The following is a 10,008-nucleotide window of genomic DNA, read 5'->3' as shown; positions in this document are numbered from 1 at the left end:
AAGCTGTATGTTGTAGCTAAGGGATAGAAATGCACACACAAAGATCAGTCTCAGTCCCAGAACTCTGTATAATTTATTACTCAGGAGCTTTATATATAAAATAATCTGGCTCCAAACTTCCCCATAATTTACATGTGTTTGCATTTTGGCTGTTGATTTAGCACATCTCAACTAGTATGTACAGCTAGCCAGCGTAAACTTTCACTGTGCCACAGTAGAAGCCAAGGAAAATGCTGGAGTGAGGATTCTACAGGGCTATAAAGAAACCAGCTGGTTTAACATACAGGTAAGAATGGAAAGCCAGTAGGAATGTACAAGGCAGCTTATGAGAACATGGAACAGGAAATAGGCAACCCTGAACTGACTCTGTCAAAGGAGAAAGGAGACTAAGGGAGGGGAGGATGCCAGGGAAGCTGTTTATCCAACAAGTTAGGAGGTGAGTTATCTAGGAAAAGCAAGCATAGAGAGCTGATAGGCCACAAAATTTATCAGCCAAAAGGTGGAATCACATGGCAATGTGTTTGAAATGCTGAAACAGTGAAAAGGTCACTGGCAATTACAGCTGCTGAGGAAGAGGAAATACTGTGTATCTGTTTGGGATATTAGACTGGCTGATCTGAGGCGCCTTCCAGACTGATGATTCTATGAAATCTCTTTTGGTACCACTGGAACCAATACATAGCATGTGTATTTTCAATTTACTTATGACAGATTTAAGCCATTGTATCTTTTCAAGAATATCCAACAACTACTTTTGCAGGAAAGGACTTACCTGGATGAAGTGGATGTAAAGCTGTTCTGTCTTGTGCCCTGGATTTTCCAGTGTTAATTTGTAATAATATTTAGGTTTCTAGGGGGCTTTACATGTATTCTCTGCATACCTGAAAAAGAAAATTGCCTTAACTTGAAAAGAGGATTGATATCAAATAAACTAAACCTCAGCTGCAGGGTTTTCCCCATCAATCAATCAATCATCTAATCAATCAGTTAAGCAAATAAAAGCAGTTTGGCTTGAAGTACTTACAAGCACCTTCACAGAATGCTTTCCATTGGTTTGATAACAAGCCTGCGAGAGGCCAAGTTGTGGGTGTGTAATGGAAGCCAATTAGCTCAGGGAGAAACAATCTGATTACATCCATTGCTGTATGTTGGGGATTTCCAAGGCTCCTCTACACCTTAATTGCCCTCTCCCTCTTCCCTCTCTTCTGCAAAGTTGTTTTCTCTATACAGGCAGTCCTTGACTTACAGCATTTTGTGCTTACAACGTTTATAAATCGACATCCTGTTTCAACTTTCTGATGTCAGTTTCAACTTTTCAACACTTGAGCCGACATGATTCCATTCCAGCAAACAAGTTCACTGTGTCACCCATCTCTCTGGAGAACATCTGTCAAAACTTTCTTGGACATTTTCTGGAGTCTTGTCTGCTTTCTGAAAGAAAAACCTGCAGACAAGACTCTTGAGAAGACTCCAGCCAAAACCCCTTCAAAAAGTCCAGCAAAGTCACCTCAAAGAAGTCCTTCCAAATCAATATGGTTGCTATTTACAATATAAATACATTAATGTAGCTATATTACTCATCTATAATTGATCGAGTACAAAATTCTGAGGTATTTTTGGTGAAAATAGGGTATCGGGCCTTGGTTCAGGAACCAATCCCTCATTTATAACATTGTTTCTTATGAGAAAATTGGTTCCGAGTTTCAACATTTTGCAGTTTTCAGGAACCAATTGTGTCATAAGTCCAAGGGCTGCCTGTATAAACAGAACAAATGCTAGAGGTGCAGACATCAGCTTTTTAGTCTATTCAGAACTAATGAAGCAATACTGGTTTTGGCTCCTCTTGTTAACTGTGGGCATGACCATTTTACCAGTCACAAGTCAACTATAGTCTATGAATGTTTTTAGTTTGTTCTGTTCACCCCTTTGAATATCTACTCCGATGACACAAGGAGCACTGGGGCACCGATGACACGAGGAGTGTCTTTACATGTTATGCTGTTCTACCAAGGGTCAGCCTTTGTCTTGGTGACAAATAGATGACAGAATGATTCAATCATCATGTAACATCAATCATCATGTAAAGTGGCAGGCACCAACAGTGCCCTGACACACATCACTTTAAGGACTGTCATTGCTTAGGGAGCTTCTTTGCTCTCTTCCATTAGTTTGGGCAGACACATCCATAATTAAGCCATTACTGTTTTCCTCTTGGATTTTTTATCTGGTAGTTGTGCTGACCATTTTCTTCTGTGTTTCCCTCTCAAGACTTCTGTGCACAAATGGATTAGCTGGAAGAATGATCAAAGCAGAATTGTCAGTGTAATTCTTCTAATGCAACTGTGCCCAAACAAATATGCACTGTTTCACTGCAAATATTAGCTCTCATGTGGTGAGGAAAGAAATTTTCCTTGAAGCATGCACAAAATATCATGGCACTGTGCTGCTACCCTGCCTTGCACAGTGTGGAATTGCGCCTATGGCACCTGGTGGAAAGATTGAAAAGTAGCTAGTTTTCAGGGGCTATTTCTAAAAATCCCGGAAGGTAGCATTCCCTCTTGTGCACCCTGCTTCTTTCCTGGGAGTTCACATTGTTTTCAAAGTACAGAGTGATCATTATGGTGATACATTCTTGCAACACCAGTAATTGAGAATGCACATGCCTGGCACAGGCAGATGTTCATGACCTCTCTTTGTCAGGTTCTTGCAACTTTGGAAGCCTTCTGATGTGATAATGAGCAGTGTTGGCAGGATGGTCACTGGCAGGACCATCCTGTCTGCTATGGCTTCACATTCCCTGACTGAATCTGAAACTAGAGGGCAATGATAAAATGGATGAGGACCATGAAGCTGTGGAGGAGGATGATCATGATCAGAGATCTGGGTTTTCTGTTCACCACGAAAAAACACAGTAAAACCCAGATTTTACTCCTTTAAAGGAGAAATATGCAGGAAACAGTGGGTCTCCCCTTGCGGGCTGGCAGAGATCCAGCCTGCAAGGGGGGGTGCGGGGCAGTAGAAGGGCAGTCAGGCAGAGGACACCCATGTGCATGTGTGCACATACACGTGCACATGCCATCCAGGCAGCCTGGACAGCTGTTCCTTGCAGGTAAGTGGTCATTTAGAGGAAGAGGGAGGGAGTTGGGTAGGGCTGGGGCTGGGGCTGGGGCTGGAGCTGCTGCCCAGCCTGGGTAGTGCATGGGGCTTCGGGCCTGGGATTCGAATGCATGGCCACAGGGCCTGGCAGGGAGCAGGACAGGGCATTGGGGGGAGGGTTGGCTCCCTGGTCCTGCATGTGCTCCTAGGGGGAGGCATGTACATCCCAGATTTGTGCACAGGGTGGATATGGGCTAGCCACTGTGGCCAAGGGCTCCCCACCTTGCTGCCCTGCCCCCAGGGCCTCTGCAGCCCAGCGAGTGGGACCCAGTGTGGCAGGGCACAGCAGGGCAGTGATGTTAGGTGCCACCACCACAAGCCCTGTGCTGCCATGGCAATGCATCTGCCTTGCAGCAGCAGAGGTGGCAGCACAGAGTTGTGCCCCTCGCTGTTGCCGGGTGGGCAGGGGGAAACCTTGCCACATGGCATGAGGCTCCCGGAGGTGGCACCAAGCTTCCCTGCCTCACCCTGCTTTGCCCTGCTGAGCCAGTCCTACCTGATGGGCTGTGGAGGCCCTGAAAGAGGGCAGTAGGGTGGGCCCACATCTGCCCCACCCCCACGAGCTCTGTTCCAGCTGTGCTACCTGTGGGGGAGGGGCAGTTGGGCTCTGAGCTTCGCTCCACCGCAACAGCCACCACCTCCCATGGGTGGCAGCCAGGACTTCCATGAGTAGGGGGCTGCAGACACAGGTCCCGGGCCCCTGGCCCCATAGCCCTGGCAGCTGGTGCCCCCCACCCCCCGGCAGGGATGGGGTGTGGAGGTCTGTCAATGGGGAGTGAGGGGCACCAGCAGAACCAGGGGACTGTGGGTCAGGAGTGAAGGGCACACACCAGGGTCCCTGGCCCTGTAGCCCTGGCAGCTGGGAGCCCCCTCTGGCAGGGACGGGGGAGCTGAGGGCTGTGGATGGGGAGTGAGGGGCACCAGCGGAACCAGAGGGCTGTGGGTGGGGAGTGAGGGGCAGTGGCATAGGCAGGGCACCAGCATATCAAGGCTGCTCAGTGCCACAAAGCAGTGGGGGGGGGAAAGGCTGCAGCTGGACCTGTGGCCTGGGAAGTGGAGGGGGCAGGGGGAGCTTTGATTTTTACCATGCTAAAAAAAACCAAAATCAAATGCCAAAATTTATAGGTATTTAGCATTTATTTTATTATAGTGATTGAGGCACTGGTAGGGTTCCAAACTGCTTTAACATTATAAATATATCCATAAAATATTGTGTTTAACTGATACCTATATATATAGTAGCATTTCATTTTAATTGCTGAAAAACATGGATTTTGGGGTTTTTAATCAGATTGATAAAACCCTGCAAACTGAGAAACTTGTGATTTTGAAACAAAGAAAATCAAGATCCCTGCCCCATTCAAGCCTCAGGCTACAAAAAATAGAAAGGGCACTCCTCCACAGTGCTCTGAGGCCTGGTTTGCCCCTCATGTCATGTAAGCTAGTCTCTAAGGGTGTATCTCCACTACAACGGCAACACATCCTGGCCAGGATATTCCTAAATATGCCCTGCCCACCTAGACCCAGCTTGCACACTCCAAACCTGGAAGAACACCAGTGAGTGTCCCTAGTAGCTGCTCTCAAGCACCCTGGAAACGTTAGTCTCAAGTACAACTGCAGAGGAACATCCTGAAATGTCTTCCCTAACATGTGTCCAGTTTGGAGAATGTCTGGATGAATGGTTGGGTGGGGCACAGCATGCTCAACAGTGTGTTGGCTAGGACACACCACCACAGTGTAGGCATGCCCTAAAAGTTCCCCAAGTTTCAAGTTTTCAGGAATTCTTGCCTGTTTTCCCTAAGGAAAAAGGACTGTTTCCCATTGCAGTAAACAATACTGATAACAAATGGGCAAGCACTCCTCCTCCAACCCTTGGGACTCTGCCTATCTTCTACTGTCCTGGAGGTATGAAGCCTTTAAGCTTTGGATCACAGAAAATAATTGAGCAATGACAGTGGAGTATGCTTGAAAGATAGAAATTGGGTGGGCCTTGAGTTGTATGCTTGAAATAGCCAAGCCATACCTGCCTTGGATTAGACCTATACAATGTGTTCTGCACAAGATCTTCAAGAACAAGGGAAAGCCCTTTGCCTAGGGGCGGCAGGGAAGCTGATAGAGAGGTGCACACCAGGATAGACCCAATATTGGTCCAAACAGATTACTTGCCCCAAGACAAAATTACCCCTGCACTTGAACAGGGAGTGCAATTCCCAGATTTACACTGAATTTGCCACAGGCAAGTTGCGTCATATGGATGCAGTTTTTGTTTTAAGATAATGGATTAATGGGGTATCTACTTGTGTAGACAGGCCAACTCTAAGACATGCTGTGTCTTATGAGGATATAGAGGGATGTCATCTCCCCAGGCGCCTCCACACAATCGAGTGACATTCCTTAGGCTGAGCCACCAGTTAATGCCCTGGCCCTCCAAGAGGTTGTCAGTGTGATAGAGAGTGCTTAGCTTAGTGCTAGGGCTCCACTTGTGGTTTTAGAAGCAGGGGTGGGAGGATAGGTTCACTGGGCAGTTGAATGTCTCTCTTCCCTTTTCTGTTTCATGTTCTCAGGATGCTGCTGAGGCAGTAACCAAGACTGCCATGGCAACTCTTTTACAAGTTCGTGACTTGGGTGCTGCCACGTGTCTTTCAGCCAGCTACTAATTTTAACTTTTATATGTTTTGTAAGAGTCACCGTGGGACAGAAAACACCATACGCATCTGTTAAATCTTTTTAAGGGGTTCTCTAGCTTCCCTTATACCTATGTGGTGGTGTTCTTTGCTGATCTGGGAGTTGAAGAGTGTGAAGGAATGAGGATTATGTATGGGAGGCGCCAGGAAACAGGTGCTGCCTCAAATGCTCCACTCCATCTGCCTTAAGTGGAGAGTGGATGGGAACTAGCAGAGTGGATGTTCCTGGGGCTGCAGTCAGCCTGAAAATATGTGGCTCAGTAGAGGAAAGAGCCAGACTCTGTGTTTTTATTTAAAAGGTAGGAGCACTGCACCACAACAAATATCTATCCCTGCCTTGTGGCCGGTGTATGGTAGATCTAACCAGCCTCCAGTTGAGCTGTGCTGTGCATTTATAAGTGGATATAGGTTAATTGGTTACAGGGCCCAATCCAGAGGAACTCACTACAGCAGGGCTGCAATCACACTGTTTGGTTTTATACACAATTCTGAAACATAAATCAAGCTTTTAAATTATGAAGCTCTGCCCACACAACTTGAAGTCCATAGTTACCAGGGCTAGGAGCAGACATTACACATAAACCATTTAAGTGATCAGAAACTGGTTTAAATCTGTAGCAGAATAGGTGTTCAGTGCACATAAACCAGTTTGAAAATGGCTGAAACTGGTTTGAGATAAACCGGGTTGAGTGTAGTATCAGACAACTAATTTGGGTCAAACCAGTTTATGCAATGTCTGCCTCAGACCCCTTGCTGGCTTAAGTTAAACCAGACTCCCCCAGCATCCTGGCATGCTCTCTGGGCTGGGCAGGACTCTCTGTTCCACATCAGGGCTGGCTCCTCCCCTCTGCTCCCTGGCTGGAACTTGGGCAGAAACTGTAGGCATCTGTCTGGCTTCCCCCTGCTCCCCCTCACCACTCCCTGCTAAGCAGGGATTCCCTCCTCCCCTCTGCCTTACACAGTCCCCTCTCAGCATTAGCTAGCAGACCACAAGCAGGCCATGCTGTGGAAGACAGGACAAAGGCAGACAGGACTGTGTCCTTTTTGGAACTAATCAACAGGTAGCTGGTAACATCCCTCCTTGGAATGTTCCTTTCTTTGGAGAAAGTTGTTTAAGAAGACCTTGAACTAAGGAGAGGTGCTTTGTTTTCTGATAAGGTGTTAAATGCTGATAACAAAGCTGATAAATGCTGTTATCAAGAGTGGGGGGTCCCTAATCAGAGGGTCCTGCTGGGCCTGGTCACCCCCCCCCCCTCAGCTCAGCACTGTAGAAGGAAAGGGATGGCTGCTCTAGTGCTCCCCAGCTTCTAGCCTGAGCCACTGCAGGTATGTTCCTGCATTTCTGGGATATCTGTACATTTACAAACTGATTTAGCTTAACCAGATTAGGCTAACCTGCAAAGATTGAATCAATTTAGGCTCAGGCTTTTTGAATGTCTGTCTCCAGGTGAAGTGGGAATCCTGCCTTCAAATGTCACACCATAGAAGTGACTGCATTTTTCTTTGAACACCTACTTAAATGGATTATTTGGCCCACAGCTGGTACTATTTCCTGTTTAGCATCCATTTTACTAGTGTTTTTCTGGTCTCCTATTTCTAGTGATTTCTTTTAAGTACAAGACACTGGCACTATGAACTAGTGGCTACATTAAGGTATTATCTGTATAAGCTATTTCCTTAGCAATAAGAAAGGGAAACTGGTATTTCCCCTGCAAAACAGAGAATCACCCAACCCCAAACATGCAGAACATGTCAGCCTCTCTCTCCTTCCTCAAAAAGATATACATATATTTTTAATATATATTTTGCTTTTTTTTTAACTTTTTGATCTTGCAACATTTAGGCTACTCTCTAATTCATGCTTTCAACTTTTTCCCCACAACTGCAAGGGCTAGGATCTTGCTTTCTAAATTAAACCTGACTTTCACATGTTCCTGGGACTCCAAGTGAGGCTTTTAGGAAATCATGCAATAATGACTTTGACCATGCTGCAACTACCATCCAGTGACTGCAAAATGGCTGCTGTAGCTATAGCTGACCTGGCTTTGCCAAATCTAAAGGTGGACAATGGCAGAAAGGCAAGCAGGGAAAATAACAGCTCCTTAAAAGGATGACTGCAACAGGGAGATAAGAAGTTAAACCTAAGTCAGAGGTGACACTGATTTCCACCACAATATTGATTGCAAAGTTTCCTTGTCTGCACATTTGGATGTAGTTCTATTTATTATCAGGGAGGCAGTGATTGTCTCCAAATCATCCAGGAGTAAGAAACAGATCTCGTGACTTGGTGCAGACTGCCAGCAAGTGTCTGCCAGTGTAACATGCCAATTCCCAGCTGATGTACTGGCAGTAACAGCTGTGGTCTCCATGGTTGTCAGCATTGAACAAACCCCCCACCAGCAGAGCTGATTAGTTCAGTAGCTGAGAGTTGCTCTTCTTCAGAGATAGACGCACAGCAATTGCTCTGCTTTAACCCTGTCTTCAAAACATCCCTTGCCCCCGATTTGCAATGCTTAAGATGCTGCTCCAGGTGTGGGTTGCTTGTTAAGACTGTAATTTCTATCCACTCCTGCCCCTCAGATTATGCTCTTGTACTCCAGGCACACCTCCTTCTCTGTTACTTGCACAACTCTTTGTTCATTTTTAATAATCTAGTGCAACACACTTTTCAATCTGCTGCACTACAATATTCAAGGCTCTTGTACATGGGGCCTCATTTGCATTTGCTGTTCCATGCACTTGTTAAGAACTGAAGTTTCCTTTGACCCAAAGGGAGTGAACCTGGGATTTTTCCCCACCCCACATTCAAATATCAACTGATATCTCTAGGGGTGTTGGTTGGAGATATGGTGGTCTAAGGGCATAGGCAGACGTGGTTCTTTGGATAAATGTGATATCTTTTATTAGACCAACTAAATAGTTGGAAAAATTATTCTTTGTATGCTTTCAGGCACAACCTGAATGTTTGCAAAGAGAACAGTTTTTCCAACTGATTTCTCCTACTTACTTGTCTAATGTGAAAATAAAGTGTGCCTGCAAGTCTGACCAAACAGACGGTCCCTTTCCTGTGCACTCTCTCAAGTAAAGTTATTTACAGTACTTCTGCAAACAGTGCTGCGCTCTTTAAAGCTTGTGAGGAAAGGTTCCCAAGCTGTGGACTTGAAGTGAAAAAATCTTAGAACTAGCAACCAGGCAGTTCTACAGATTTGTTGGTTAGAAGCAAAAATAAAGAATAGCCATCTCAGTGCCAAATCGAAAATGAAAACAGCACAATGCTTGCAAAAACAGACACATTTCTCGTTTTTTTTCCTGGCAGCCTTGCTGTGCAGCTGAACTCTACAGAAGATCCATGTGAAGACAACACCCCTTCTTACTGCAGGGCTGTGACTTTTTTTTCTCTGTGTTTTGCCAGTTGGATAGTGTCTTTCTTTGTGTTATAGCACCACTGCTGTAGAGGAGGGAACAGAAGCTCAAGTTTCACTACTTGGTGCTTTGTTCAGCTTCTGCTGCACGGGGAATTCAAGAGGAAAATAATCAGCACTGTATAAAACCCAGCTTCCTTTCTGCAAGCAATAACCAACCTCTGTCCTCTAGAAAAGGAATAAAACAGTGGTGCTATGACGGTGGAAAGTTTGCAGAGCACTCCCTAAGAGTCCAGTTTAATACCCAACTGTTTTCCCGCTGGTGTCAACAAGAGCAGGATCAAATTGATAGCTTGGTAGGTTTTTACTTCCTAATTTGTCAAGGTGTAGAGCTGAGCCTGGGGCAGGACTGGCTTTATGCATTAGGAGATCACCAACATAATTCTTCTTTGCAAGAAATACAGTACCAGTCCCATTTTATCTGGCTAGAACCACAGCCAGTACAGAGCTAAACAATAGCAGAGCTCATAGCCCCATAGGGATGTTAGGACTGTCCTGCAAAAGCAGAGAGGGAAGGTACAGATTGCAGATTTTGCCATTCCCAAAAGTCAGCAGTAGCTGGATGCTTCTACTCCTCAATGACAGAGCAATGAAAAGGAGAGTGACTCCCTAATCATTATTATACCAATCTTCATTAATGATGTGGACATTGGAGTCATAAGCGGACTAGCCAAGTTCACCGATGACACCAAACTTTGGGGCAAAGCATCCACACCAGAAGACAGGAGGGCGATCCAGGCTGACCT

The sequence above is a fragment of the Crocodylus porosus genome, unplaced genomic scaffold, assembly GCF_001723895.1.
Source record: "Crocodylus porosus isolate Cpor-Errol unplaced genomic scaffold, CroPor_comp1, whole genome shotgun sequence".
Taxonomy (NCBI): domain Eukaryota; kingdom Metazoa; phylum Chordata; order Crocodylia; family Crocodylidae; genus Crocodylus; species Crocodylus porosus.
This window is presented reverse-complemented; position numbering follows the sequence as displayed.